Here is a 15,428-nt window from a genome sequence, read left to right as displayed (position 1 = left end):
ATATGCTTGTCATAAAATATCATCCGATGATTCCTTCAAGTATTTTTTAATGAACCCTAGGAAGGAGTGGATTGGTCTCATCATGATCAGCAAGTCCTACATTATTTACATTTTACAAGTTCAATGAAGGGGTAACTCAACTTCTTTTTCATGTTTAGAGAGTCTGAAAAGAAATAAAAAGAAAACTCCAAAAAGGCCTTTTTTCGATTAAGTTGAACGAGTCTCAAAAAATGATAAAATATAACTCGTTCAGTTCTTTCAACGTAAAATTTTAACGCGCCCGGAGAAAGTAAAGATGTAGTTTTACATATTTATGGATTTTAAAAATAACATAAAGAAAACTCTGAGGGTGTTATTTTTCGTAAATCTAGTCTCCTAGGGCTAAAAAGGATAAAACAATACAAAGGAGAACTTTTATAGCCATGATTGAATCGAGTATATATTTTCTATAATTAGTCTATCCAGTTAAAAAAAAACAGGTAAATTTACACTAAACAGATTCGCTTTATAATCCTCTTAATGAGTGTGAAAGGAATAAGTTCACTCAACAAACTTTTCATGTGTAGGGAGTCTTAAAAGAGCTTAAAGAGAACTCTAGGGGGTTCCTTTTTTCACACAGTTTTTTACCAGCCCAAAAAAGTGATAACAATATGCTCGGTAATTTAATCTCATGTATTTATGAGCACAAGAAGGAATACATACTAAGCTCAAGATAGGTTTCATTTTACACAAGCTTCAAATAGAGAGATAACTCTCCATGATTTAGGTTACCATTCCCCTAACATAATAGAAAATGAACATGCCCCCCAGAATCTAAGGAAAGAGATTTGTTTCATTTTATAACGAGCTTGACACAAGAGAACCATGCTCATAATGACCTATTTCATTTTTTAACGAGCTTGATGCAGGAAATGAACTATGCTCATAATTATCTTGATCATGGATTCCAAGAGGAAAAATATCTGGAAGGAATACATGCCAAGGGACACATCTCGATCATGCCTTCCAAGAGGTCTTCAATGGATGGAAGAACAATTCTCTGGAAGAAATATATATCAAGGGCCTCGATAGGGATAGGAATATTAGGCTCCAATGTCCCCATTGAAGGGTTCACCATGTCAACTATCAGATCTAGGTCAAAAGATGTCAAGTATATAATGAGAGGCTCATTTTGATTGGCAAGTGAAGGCATGGGACCAGGGAAAATTTTAAGAACCCCCCCTAAATTTATATGTATAATAAATGGGCGAATCTCCATGGTATATGGGAAAAATGGAAGGCGATTTTATCAATAATATAATATGTATATATAATTTTTTTGGCGAATCTCTCACCAGGCATGGCGAATATTTTACTCAATTATAATCACCAGGCATGGCGAATATTTTACTCAATTATAAAATCTTGTAAGATCTTGGTATTACCATGGGTCAATACCATGGGTTATCATAAACCTAGAGCTTAAAAATTACTATTAGTAATTTATAAAAATTAATAAAATTAATAGTTGATTTTTATTTTATTTTTTATCACGATATTTGATACCTCTCAGGGGTTAGTAGATCCAGAGTAAAGATGGATCATATGCTGGTTTAATTCCCCCATTTAAATAGGCTACATTCCGGGTGAATACCATGGGTCAATACCATGTGCCATTTTGGTGAATACCATGGGTCAATACCATGTGCCATTTTTATTTTTATTAATACTAATATTAGGGTTAATAATGTTTTTTTGCATGGTATTAATAACAATCTAGTCCATGGTATTTGTCCCATAGTATTTTGCCCATAGGTTTCACCTAAATATAAGGCATTTTTTGAGTGTTCGTAAATATAAGGTGACTTATGGAGTAAATATAAAAAAAGTTTTATTTGTTTACCATACCTCTCGTTTATTTATATTTTTATTAATTTACCATACCTCTTTTACAAATATGGTATTTGGCCCATAAGATTCACTTAAACAAAACCTCTTTCTTGAGCCTTCATAAATAGAACGAGGGTTATGGACTAAATATAAAAAGAGGTTTTATTTATTTACCATACGTCTAGTTTATTTATATTTTTATTTATTTACCATACCTTGTGAGTAAGTATAAAAAGACGTTTTATTTATTTACCATACCTCCACTTTACTTATATTTTTATTTGTTTACACCCTTGCATGTATATAAGGTGACTTATGGAGTAAATATAAAAGATGTTTTATTTATTTACCATTCCTCTCATTTATTTATATTTTTATTAATTTACCATACCTCTTTAATAAATATGGTATTTGACCCATAGGATTCACTTAAATAAAACCTATTCTTGAAAATGGGCGAATGGATTCACTTAAATAAAACCTATTCTTGAAAATGGGTGAATAGAAGGTTGTAACTCCTAATTTCAAGGGCTAAATTTACCTTTTTTACCCTCTCCCTTAAAATAAGGTGGGCTATTTGAGGTGATTTGTAAAAATGTACTATGATACAAAATATTCGCCCACTAAAAATTTAAAACCCCTTAATTTCCCCAAAGGGCGAACATTCACCCCTAAAATTTTCTATGCATGGGACAAGTTGCCACATAATTAACTTGTGGTGGGGTAGATGCCAATTTTTTACAAGGAAAGTTTAGGGAGGTTGGATGATTGGCAGTCATATCAGGGCCAACAAATGAAACTTTTTCAGTAGTCACAATGTTCCCATTATGAGGGAAAAACATCACGTGAAAGAGTGTGGATACAACAACTTTCATGGCATAGACATAGTCTCTCCCAAGGAGAAAATTGAAATCCAAGGGGCCTTGGACTACCATAATATCAATACAAATTGTTTTTCCTTCCAAGGTAATGGGAAACTGAGGAAGGATCCATAAAGGTTCATTGGCTCTTCTGTTAAAATCCAATAGATTTTGAGTAACAAACACAAGATGAGGAGAACCCAAAGTTTGTCAAGCGGTTGAGGATAAAATGCTAACAAAAGCACCTTCATGTATAATAGTGTGATGCACATTCTTATCACAAACATTCACAATGATTTGGCAAGGGATGTAGGAAGGGAGACAAGGCTATGTTCGTCTATTCCAATCAAAGGACATGACCTTAGTACTTGGATGTGGTTTCATGGAAATGGATGAAATGCCCCTTTGTGTAGTGAAATATAAAGTAACAAGAAGATTCTGAGTGATATTAACTTCACTCTCGAAGAGGAGAGTGGGATCAGGCAAAGATGGAATCAAGTCGACAACACATCAGCCAATAGTTCATCAACTTGAGTGGTATGTGTTTCACTCTCCAAGGGAAGAGTGGGATTGACTGAACTTGGAATCAGATCAATCACTTTGTCAACTAACGGTAGGTTGGGAGAAATCTTATGGTAACTAGTTGGAAGTTGTTGTTGAGAAACAATAATGCTTTCCAACAATTTTGAGGCTTCATCCATATGAGGGCAAAGGTGAGTTTGATGACTCCCTTTGCATAACCTACAAGGAAACATAACTTTACCCTTTCTCCCCGAAATCTTATAATCACTAATTTAAGGACCAATAATAAGTTGATGAGAATCTTTAGATCACACTTATAAGACTTTAGAAATACTAGGATAACTGATAAGAAGGTGGTCAACCTTACAAAATTTGCAAGGGTATTTGGGCTTGCAATGTATGTTGGAGGGTTCCTCAACATTATCAACACTTATAGTAATGGTTGATTGGTTTCCATTTTTCTTATTTTTTTCTTCTTGTTCCTAGCCTCTTGGTTACTAGCATTAAGACTTTCAACGGGCGAAGAAGAAGAAAGGGAGGAAAACATGAGGGGTGAAGAAGGTAAATGGTCAACATGAGGTTGGTTTTATTGAGATGGAGAACATGGTTGAGGTGAAGAAACTTGGGTATTTGGGACCAACGAGGTTGAAAATAACCATACCCATAAACCTATCGTGAATCTAGGAAGAGACAACATGGCCATGTAAGGAAGACCAACATTTGCAAAGCAAGGAAAAGGAATAGGATCCTTATTAAAAGGGGTTCCTTGATTGGAAAATTATGGAAATATTGTCATAGATTCACCCCAAGGTACACTAAAAAGTAAAAAAAAAAAACACACGCAAATAAATTTAAGGAGTCGAACCATCCAAACAACATTTTCATAGTGAAATCATTAGTTGGTGATGGAATCCAACATCATGGAGATCAATGTGAAAAGTGGATAGAGATAGAGTGGGTGGAACTAGTTACGATGACAACCTACTTAATGATCAGGACCTAGTGCAGGTAACTTCACATATACTATCTCGAGAGAAGTACCCTCCAAGAAGGCCCAAGTGATTATAACCAATGTCTATTCTAGGTATAATAGGGACTTCTCCCTATCTTCACCTTGGGTAAAAGCCCTAAGATTATGGTCACTAAGGTCACCACATACAAAAAATTTCCTTGGGGTGACAGTCACAGATCGAACATACATGCAAGGGAAGAGTAACAAAGCTTAATCCCCTTGAAAGATCCCTTGAAACGAGGTATTCCTTTCAAGTGATTCCCAAGTACCTTTTGGTATCATTTGTAATGCATGCAGATCACGCTATCGTAACCAATGAAGAAAGGTCAATTACTTCATTGGTTCTGATATAATCCGTGCTTAACTCCCTTGTAAGAGGAACTTCCCAGAGACAAATTGTAGCAAATGGATTTTTTCCCTATGACAAGCTTCTATTGTTTGTTTGCAGCTTTGGAGCATTAACTTTCACTCTTATTCTGAAGCCCTACAACTAATCTAATGTAGGTGTGACTACGATAGAAAGATAAAAAAAGTCTAATTGATTTTATTAGTGTTTCTTTTAAAGTCTTTATTTACTCAATAGGTTCCATGGAGATGAAACCAATGATATTATGAATCGACTCCAAATATAATGCAATGAATATGAAAATGTAATCTTTTTCAATTCAATGAATACTAACTAGAGTAAGGAGTAAGAGGTTTCAAGCAAAGAAACAAGTATAACATTTAAATAAAGAAACATGAACTACTCTTTGATTGTAGGTCAAAGAATCTAAAAAATACTTCAACCATGAACTACAATACAAGATTTTTCTTTTTGTGAAAAGCAAATCTATGAAAAGTAATAAATTTTTTTCCAACATATAAACAATAGAACTTTGAAAAACAAAACACTGAAAATAAAAAAAGAAAGAACTAACAAGCTTGAACATTCAGAGTAGTCAAAAATTACCTTTTCTTCAATAGATAAATGGAGAAATAAAATAAAAATAATATATAAAATGGAAATTTTCACAACAAGATAGTCAATTGAAACCAAACCAAAAAAAAATCACTTATAACAGACTGACAATTGTCCCAAAAACCAATCTAATCCTAAGATTGAAGATCAAACAGAGAAAGACTCAAAGAAATTTCAATTTTTCATTGACTGTCGTAGGTCAAAAGTAAACACAAGTGTGAAAGTCGCAATTGTTAAGAATAAAAGCATGATGACATCACATTGCCTCTCACAACAAGACACGATGGGTGCAAAAACTTCAAAAAAATGAAAAAATTCAAAAGGTATCACAGATCTATGTTTTTTGAATCAATGTTGACTATAGACTCAAGCCACGGTTCAAATTTTTAAGAAAACAAGGGAAACTGAAAAGCATTCTCACTCCCCAGTGGAGTCACCAATTTGTTTAGTAGACAAACCTTATCTTGCTAACAGGACAGATCACCCTAGAATCGGAAACCAAGCCTAGACACAAACAAACAAACATGTGAAAAAATTCCCTAATTTATCATTAAATCACAATGTAAGTGGGATGGATAACTGACATAGCTCATACCTTTTTTTTCGAAATTCTTGATGATGATCCTTGTTGTTGTCCTTTGTAGCTTTCAACCTCTCTCTCTCAATGCTCAAAAAAGAGTTGTGCAAATATAGAAGCAAACAAGTGATCAAGGCATATAAGACATCAATGATTCAATCATAAATTATGTAAGTGATCAAGGAATCTTACAATAAACATCATGAAAAATGTGTATGGGAAAGAAACATATATTTGTATTAATAATGAAGAAAAGTAGAATTACAATGATGCCTTGATGTTGGAAGCCTACTTCCAATGATCCTCAATCCAAACCCTTGCAATCAAGAAGTCTTAAATGAACATCCAAGGAAGAAAGCAATAGTCCAGGTGAGCGGAATGTTTAAAAGGCCGAAGGAAAATATAGAACAAAGGAGAGAAGAGAGCATACTGAAATGTTGTCACAGATCCTATTGAGCCCGCATGATTCTATAATCACCTGGCCATATATTAGATTATATTCCTAGTTCTTGTCTTGTTGGGAGGGCATCTGAGCTTGAATGTAATGATGTAATGCTGGCTAAAACTAATGAAAGAGGAAGTTGCAAGGATGTTTGATGATCTCCTTGTGTTGGTTTTATGTGACCCCTTTAAAATTTTATTATGAATGCATTTGTGTATTCTATGTTCTTTTGAATACTTTAGTTGTTTTCTTCTGCAATGATTACATGTTTGATGCCTTGGTTCTGATTTTAACAAGTATTGGTAGCCTTGTGTGATTTCTCCTGATGCTTGGTTCCAATCCCTTAACTAAGTAAGGTTGTGGCATGCTTCGGGTGAGACACCTTATTCTTCTTGAGTAAGGTGAAAATGTTTGCGCTATGCTAGACTACGGCAGACCCTTTATTGACCACTGTGCCCAAACCCAGGGTCTCAACCTGATAACCATTTTTCACTAACAAATGGTTACATTTCCAGGACCTAAAAATTTTCAAAATGATTTGGAATATTGTGTCGAGAATATTTAAGAAGGGCCAGCAAGATTGTTGGCATGATATTGTAGAGCGGTTTTCCTCCTAACAAGCACAAATTTGTCACCAAAGTGCGAAGCGGATGAAGGAAAAAATTATGTATGAAGATCTTGCAAGTGATTTGTATTAGATATTCTGGTGCAAATTACCATAGGATCTCTACAATTGGTTGTAGAGGCTGCAGATAAAAGAAAATACTAGTAGCCAAACCGATCTCCTCGTACCTAGACCAAATATGATCTTATTGAACTACATCGGCTCAACACGGACTTGACTCAAGTTGTCAACTTCTAGGTGAAAACCACTCTAGAGGGGTATATTATCGAGTTTGTTGTGAAGGCCATTAGTTGTTTTCTAAGGCTGAGGTCATATTCAAGTTAGGGCTACGAGGGTTGAAGGAAATATTGTTGTAGATTAAAGTTTTAATGGTAGAAGAGAACTTATTAGTGTTCCAGGGCCCACCATGGCATCTTAAATCCCTGGTACTGGGGGAAGGGCCTAAGGGGAGGAATGCTACCTGGTTGGGAGCTATGAAAATATTAGAGAAATAGATGCAGATGACTTCTAGAAGGCTAGAGATATGAGAGCACAAAGGAGAGAACATATATCTGAAAAATGGAGGGACAAACCTTGGCAGGAGATAGATAGATGGAAAAAGGAGCTACACCAAGCAGGAGTAGTGTTAGCAGTCCAGAGGTACAAGAAGGAGAAATAATTCAGCTGAAGTTGCAGAGTGATGGGGATGACACTAGAGTGAAACTTGGTCCAATAGGGGAGTCTAACACCACCACAGTGACAGAGGTTCAAATAAGTAGTATATATTTCACCCTGCCAGCAAAGATGGAAACACCAAATGGATCAAGCCCTACAAGTTCCAAGGAAGGCCCAAATGATTACATGCACTTCACTATGAGAATATTGTTTTGTGAGATTGATGTGTCAACCAAAAGTAGTGATTCATTTCCCAACAACTCAGGTAGTTACCCCCCCCCCCAAATCCAACCTTCCCTTGGTACTTTATCACAACCTTGGTCAATTTTTATCTAAGCTAGTTAAAGTTATAAAGGTCCACAATGTACACACTACCTACAAGGTTGGTCCCTCTAGTGGTATAAATAGTAATTATTTTTTGGTTCCCCAAGGATCGTCACAACTGGGTTACCAAGGATTCATGCTCATTCTGCTAGTTCAACTTTGTATGGTTGGTAACATGGCGTGATCCTTTACTAGATATCCTAAATTCTCTGGGAAAGGGAATGAAGATCTCGAACAACATTGGTACTTGTGTGATGCCATCTTGAGAGCTCAACAAAATCCATATGCTACAAATCTTATTAAATTTCACACCACTATTCGAGATAGGGAACTAAGATGGTTTATCAAGTGGTCTACATTACATCAGAATCCAACGATAAATGGTCCGAAGGGAGTTCGTTCAAGTGTTTAAACTCCCCTAGACTAACTAGCAAGGGCTATCAGAACTATGGGAAATTAAGCAAATGGAAGGAGAAAACACCTAGGAGATGATGCAAATATTTAAGTATGACATTGGCAAGATAAGTTACCCTATCGACCTCAATCATCAACGAAATTGTTTTATCAAAGCGTTATCACCACTTACCTGCATGCTGCTGATTCAAAAGAAGATTGATACTTTGCAAGACGCCCTAGAATAGGAAAACTGAATTGAGGCCATGGAAGGATACCCACATGAACATCGAGGAGGAATGGTCTCCCACAACCCCACTCTCATAGGACTACAACATCAAATCATTGATCTGACAGAGAATTTAAGGGACATGCAGCTGATGCGACTATTGCAACCACACATATAGTGTACCAACTACCATATCGAGGGGAATCACACCACAAAGTTCCCAATACTGAGAGGTCCAAGTACTCGCTCTATATCGGTGGGGACCTCCACATCTTTACCCACCGCTGGAGTTGCACAGGTTCATATGCAAGGGTTATATATAGGGTGAACGTAGTTCCACACCTTTCCTAACCAGTAGGGTGCAGCTCCAACTGAATATTGTGAAATCTATAGGACCTATGGGCATCTCCCTCGCCTCTGTCCAATTTTACAGAAGTATTCAAATGTCCCAAACAATGTTTTTTGTGAGTTCTGTGGTTCACTTACTCACCACACTGATCAATGTAGGGCACTAGATTCCCTAGCTTATCAGCTGGATCATTATGGTTACAAGATCAATGAAGCTCCCCAAGGATGAGAAGGTGGAGGAACAGAAGGGGGAAGATTAGGAGGCAAAGGCTTGATCCATTATTATAATTGTGAGCAAGAGGGGCATGTTGCAAGAGACTTTCCGCTACCCAGAATACCTTGGTCCTCTCAATGCAGGGTCAACAAGCACACAACAAAAGATTGTCTAGAGCTAATTTCCAGATGAGAAGAGAGCAATCACTAACATGGAGAAAATAAAATTAATTTCGAACCAAGGGAACGCGAGAAAAATACCCTTTTAAACATTAATATAGTCACCCGAGGATGGAAGAAGACTGGAGTTAACTTTGGAGCCATTGCACAACCAAGAATCATAAAGTCATCCTCACCAAAGCGCTTGTATGATTCTAGCCAGAAGAAGAAGTATTACAAAGAGGCCACAAATATTTTTAATAAATTGACCCCAATTGTTGAGCTCCAAGGAGAACAACCAGACCCTTCAAAGGCCAGAAGCCCGAAACTATCACAACTTAATTCCTAACCTACAACATAATGGTTCAGGTTGTTTCTGCATATTATGAATGTTGATAAAATGCTCGGATAATTGTGGGAAAATCTTAAAGTTGTTGTCAAACATGGGGCAGACAGGGAAGGACTCATTTCCACCAATTTACCTGAAATACGTTCCAAAAGGGTGCGTAGGAACAAGAGAAGGATAGGAAGGTAATTTCAGATTTATGCCCAAATTGCAAGATTTCAGATCAAGGATACAATGCTCGACTTGGGTTTAGATGTGAATATCCTACTGAAAAAAACTTGGAAAGCCTTGGGTAGGTGTTTAGTCAATTTAGTGTCCTAAATTGCTTGCATAAATTATGAACCGAGGTTTGTAAGCTGATGAAGTGTGGTGCACTATATGTGCTTAGTTAACCTTTTTCTTACTTCGTTGTTTTGTATTTTATGTTTTTTTTGGGGGGGTTTCTGTTCTTTGATGTCTAAGAATGTACAACCTGAAACTATGAGAAAATTTAAGTGAATCTAATGATTTTAAAGGAAAGGAAATGTTCCTAAGTTAATCTAATTTCTAAAAATGGACCAAGAACTGTTGGCTAGTTAGAACCTAAAAAGAATAGAGCATCTATCTTATCTTATCATTAGTCCTAATTCATGGATCTAATTCTTAAAACCAAGAATGAAATTGATACAGAAGGTAACTCAGTAATTTCATTCATTAAACATTCAACCATTCAATTTTGGAATATGATTAAATCAATCTCCTTGAAATGATTATTGGGAATATCAGTGGGAAGAAAAGAGGTAAAAGCATGTAAAACTAATTGTAAACAACTAATCTATTTTTTACTTTCTCCAACATTCAAATGTGAAGCATTAACCTTGTTGTAGAATCCATTGTTATTTAATTTTATTTTCAGTTTTATCACAAAATGAAAGAAAATAAAAAATATGAAAGAAAATACCAAATATTATGTTATAACGGAAATAAAAGGAAATGTGGAGATTTGAAAGAGATGGTTGATTTTATATTATTAATGGTTTTTGAAAGTGATAAACCCGCGAGAAGATCTAGGTCGTCCAATCAACAGACCACAGATCCAACGGTAGTCGCGCACATAACATGGACGAGGTCTATTTCAGAAATCGGATGCGATGGGGTATGAAATGCAATCTAATACATTGAAGTCTAGATCGATCGCTTCTGTTCATCGAAAGAGACGAGATCCGACGAATATCACGTTGAAAAGTAATTAGGTTTTATTTTTAAAATCAGACCCGATAAATCTTTAACTGACAGTTTTATTTCTTATCGGGTCCATGTGGGAGTCAAAGGGTTGTTGAAAAAATAGACCCGATAAGGTTTCGTTCAAAAGGATTAAGGTCTCGTCGAGTTCCGAAGATCGGATCATCCATTGGATGAGTGATCGGACGGTGATCGCACTCAAATGTGCGTAGGGGTTAATGACTCAGGTGGACCCGATATGTAATGATTTGGGGCTTTATTCATTTGTTTTTGACAATAGTGATTGGTCGGGTTTCCTTGTGTTTTAGTAAATCTGAAAATTCTCGATATATACGTGGCCCACAAGTTCACGCATGGGGTTTTGTTAAAATGCATTGTGGTGTGTTAAAACAGTTTAACCATTATCAAAACATCAACAGAGAAACTTCATCAGCAACCAAGCCACGTATCTAAATAGCGAACAACTATCATCAGGTTTCTAAATTCCATTACTTCCTGTTATGTTATTTTCTTTAGAATGGGGTGTCTTTAGCCTCCATTGTAATATTCTGCAATAACTTTTACTTAAAGCAGTTAGGAGGTAGTTAAGTAGTTTGAAAATTTTGGTGATTACCAACTATCTCATAATGTATAAAAGGAGGAAAGTTTACAGAGAAATGGTTTGAACTTTGGAGAACCTGGAGTCTAGGCCACTTTATTCTTGATAAAATCATTGATTAATGAAAGAATCGGAAGTTTTCCACACATTGTTGGGTATGATTTTGTCACTTCTCTGTTATGTGTCATCATATGTTTTCTTCCTTTAAGAATGGTAATGAAGTTTCACGTCTTTATTTTCTTATGTAAATGAAGTTAAAATCCATTAAAAGAGCGCTCCTATACTTGAAGTTCCTACCTCTGCAATTATTCTAAGTTACAGATAGTAGTTTCTGTGTAAGACAACATATTATCTTTAACTTCTTCTAATTGTCACAGATAATAGATTCTGTGTAAAAAAACATATTGTCTCTGACTTCTTCAACTTTCTTCATCCATCATTTATGTTCAGCAATCAAATGGCATTCTGATATTTTCATGTCACCTAAGTATTAAGGGTTAAAAGCTAAGTCTTTCAGGTCCCTAATTTGAGAATACAACATACAATCAAGTGACAAACAAGTGACAATAATTATAAACATTAATGTCTTAAGCACAATTTCTACACGGCAAGGAAATTGGTTTCTTAAGGGACAACAACCCTCTTGAAGTGTTGTGCAAGAAATCAATTATACCTTAGTTCCTATTGTTAGACTCCGTCTTGTCAGCCCGCTGCAGTCAAATTCTCCAAAGTTCATTCCTTGTTATGCGTAGTCACTGATGTTACTGTGGTCCAGAAAAGAGTCATTTTAATTCTTGAGTCCAGGGTTTTGTCTGCAGACTAGAGGAAGGTTCAGTAAGTTTTTATTTTTATGTCATTGTTAATAATGTGAAATTGATTCTTCTTCAAAACAGTGTTTTGAAGAAGAAATCATCAGATGTATCTTTTCACCATGTAGTTCCTCAGTTGCCGATGCTGGTTCTCCTTACCAAAGTTCGATGTTAATTATCCCTGCAAGTAGACAACAAAGAAAACTCTTTTTCTTTAAAAACCAAGAGAAGTTGCAGAAACAAAAATTGCCCCTGTAATTGTAAAAGTACTAGAAACAAGCAGAATTTCCATATGAGATTGTGCCAAAGCTCGCGAATATTAAAGTGGCTGGAGGCACCATTAAGGGATATGGCTACCCTGGTCTATCTATTCTTGGGAGTGCTCTTGCAATGACTGAACTTGCAAGGGTAGATGCTAGCTGTTCTACATTTATGATGGTGCATACTTGCTTAGCAATGCTCACCATTTCAATGTGTGGAAGGCAGTTGGAAGTTAGATGGCCAAAAACGATAGATCGGAAACAGTACCTTTGCAGACATACTTATGGTTTTTTCCAGGAATACAATCACAAATCAAAGGGTTTATTGTGAGAAAGAGTGCTCCTGAGTTGAGGGTAGCAAAAATGGAGAATAAAATTGGACTGAAGGTGTGCGCTACCCATATAGGAGGCGCGCTACCCGTATAAGGGGCGCTATGCATATAACACCCACAGCCCGTGTTAAAAATCAAGTGCGTTGCCGTGCGCTATGCGTTGGGTAAACACGCTACGCACTTGCAGCTCTCTACGCATTGGGTTATGCACATTGCTGCAGCCGTGGAATTGAACTCAAAATTCATACCAAAATTGTGGCGACTGCAATATACATTCGAAGCTAAGAGTAATGAATTCAAGGATATCGTGAAAATTGGGCGTACTCATACACAAGATGCGACGCCGCTAACTCTGGGCCAAGGGTTTAGTGGTTATGCAACGCAGGTGAAATATGGCGTAGACCGTGTTATAAACACATTACCTCATATATACCAGCTTGCCCAAGGAGGGACTGCTGTTGGAACTGGTCTTAATACTAAAAAAGGGTTTGACATTAAAATTGTTGCGGCTGTTGCTGAAGAAACACAGCTACCATTTCTTACCGCTGAAAACAAATTTGAAGCTCTGGCAGCACATGATGCTTTTGTTGAAACCAGTGGATCAGTGAACACTGTTGCAGTTTCTCTAATGAAGATAGCAAATGATATACGCTTCCTAGGAAGGTATTTGTGCTGTACTCCAGATCAGTAGTATTGTCAGTGGACCTCGCTGTGGACTAGGTGAACTGATATTACCTGCAAATGAACCTGGGAGCAGCATCATGCCTGGAAAGGTGAACCCGACTCAATGTGAGGTTTTGACAATGGTTTGTTCTCAGGTTATGGGAAACCATGTAGCAATTACAATAGGGGGCTCGAATGGTCATTTTGAACTTAATGTTTTCAAGCCATTGATTGCAAGTGCTCCGCTACGTTCTCAACTTGCAGAGAAGGGGAAATTGAGGAAGGAGAGTTTGTTTCTAATTGGGATTTTGATGAAGATTACATCTGCAGATAGATGTGAATCTATGGATGCAGTGAAGCACAAGGTATAGATCGAATGGTTTCCTGGTCTACGGGTAGTGATTGAATGAATACCTTCGCAGTTAAAAGTTCTGCCGCCATATCTACAGTAAATGAATGCACCATTTTCCTTCAGATGTTTAGCTTGCGTGTGTCACTGCAACAAATAAGCACAGTTGTCATCATGAGCTGAAATTGGTAGAATTTTAGTTTAAAGGTTGTTTTTATTAAAATGACAAATGTAATGTGGCAGTCAGAGATCGAAAGGATAAAAATAAATCAAGACTATCTATCACAGCAGAAGAATAGGATTCAATTTCCTATTTATGACTTCAGATTTCCTAATTCGAATGGCCAACGCATTTCCAGAAATTTGGGGGGCAGTTGTAATTTCCAGAATGTGCAAGTGGCATTCAAGTATTCGATTACCTATGTTGGTCTTCAGTTATGAGATCTATGCTATAGGTGTGCTTCTTAGTTGGTCATCAACAGGTTTAGGGGGAGAGTTCTGGCAGAGGTGTGAGGAGAAATATAGAGTTTTATTGTACAGTTGACAGAGATTTAATTGAAAGTTTGCAGCCCTGTTTCATAAGATCCCTGTGGTAACAACTTAGCATTATGTTTTTCTCTGTTTTCATATGTTTCTTGTGATGTTTATTGTTTCATTCATAATCATTGCCTGTTGAATACTTTAAAGTGTGAAGGGAAGAATTCAGCGTGCTGATCTACCTTGGGAAAGTATTCAAGTTCTATGTTTTCCTCCGTCTGAAAAGGATTCATGAATCCATGCCCTTTTCAGCATTCTCAAACATTCTTCACATTCCATATAAATTCAAATTGAATGTTTAAGCTTTTGCCTATCTTGCCTTATGTAATAATCTGCATCTTTCATTTAATTTCCCTGCTCACGCTGTTCTTGATCCCATACAGTCCAGAAAACCCCGTCATTTATTAAAAACCTCATTCATATCTATTTACTAGCCTAAGATCAGCATTCACTATAGGTCATCTCAGCCCCTTTGAAGACCTTTTGCCGAGATAGACCCGGAGAGAGCCCTCTCCTATCCTCGTAGGGCTAGCTACGAGGTTGAGCTTGGTTTGATGTGGCCTTGAGTTTTGCCTTCCTCAGCGTGAGGCAGATTTGAGCGCTAACATAGTGGCGACCATACTGGGGAAAATCCTCCCTGGTAAAGGATAACAAAGTTCAGATCTGATGCTGATGGTGGACAGCAGTCAGACACATATGAAGGCTGAAACATTCACCTGGAGACTCCAACTTGATTCAGAGATTCCAGTGCTCGCTGATCCATTCATGCAATGGTAGGGTATGTGGCAAACCATGCACTGTGTGAAGCTGTAAAAGAAGTAAGAAATCAGTTAGCAGATTTTGAAATTAATGAAGTTTTTTTTAATGCCTTGCTTCAATGTTTGAAATCTCTGAAGCTTCCTCTTGAAGCTAAAACTGGTTTCTGCGAGTTAGTTGTTGAAAAACTTGAGAAGGAGATTCAGTATTTGAATGAGCAGATCCATTCATATGATTTCCGAGATCCTAACAAGTTCTTGGAAACTCTTCATCCTTCAAAACAAGAAATAGAGTTGCCTACAGATGTTTGCATTGACAGTGTGCAGCTGGAAGTATGTATTGCAGAGTTGGGGAAGCAAACAGAGTCTG

The 15,428-nt window shown here is 36.8% G+C and overlaps 1 pseudogene across 1 annotated transcript; it reads left to right on the top strand.

Moving 5' to 3' along the window:
- Window positions 1–12,959: 12,959 nt before the first annotated feature.
- LOC149167939 (fumarate hydratase 1, mitochondrial pseudogene) lies at window positions 12,960–14,207 on the top strand (annotated as a pseudogene). The gene is made up of 3 exons (XR_016260159.1): window positions 12,960–13,417; window positions 13,455–13,782; window positions 14,010–14,207. The product of XR_016260159.1 is annotated as a fumarate hydratase 1, mitochondrial pseudogene (transcript).
- The last annotated feature ends 1,221 nt before the right edge of the window (window positions 14,208–15,428 follow it).

This window comes from Pinus tabuliformis, chromosome 5_1 (genome assembly GCF_031772625.1).
Source record: "Pinus tabuliformis cultivar Carrire ecotype Pingquan chromosome 5_1, CPIR1, whole genome shotgun sequence".
NCBI lineage: Eukaryota > Viridiplantae > Streptophyta > Pinopsida > Pinales > Pinaceae > Pinus > Pinus tabuliformis.
Note: the sequence above shows the minus strand (reverse complement) of the source record. Positions and strands in the feature narration are given on the sequence as shown.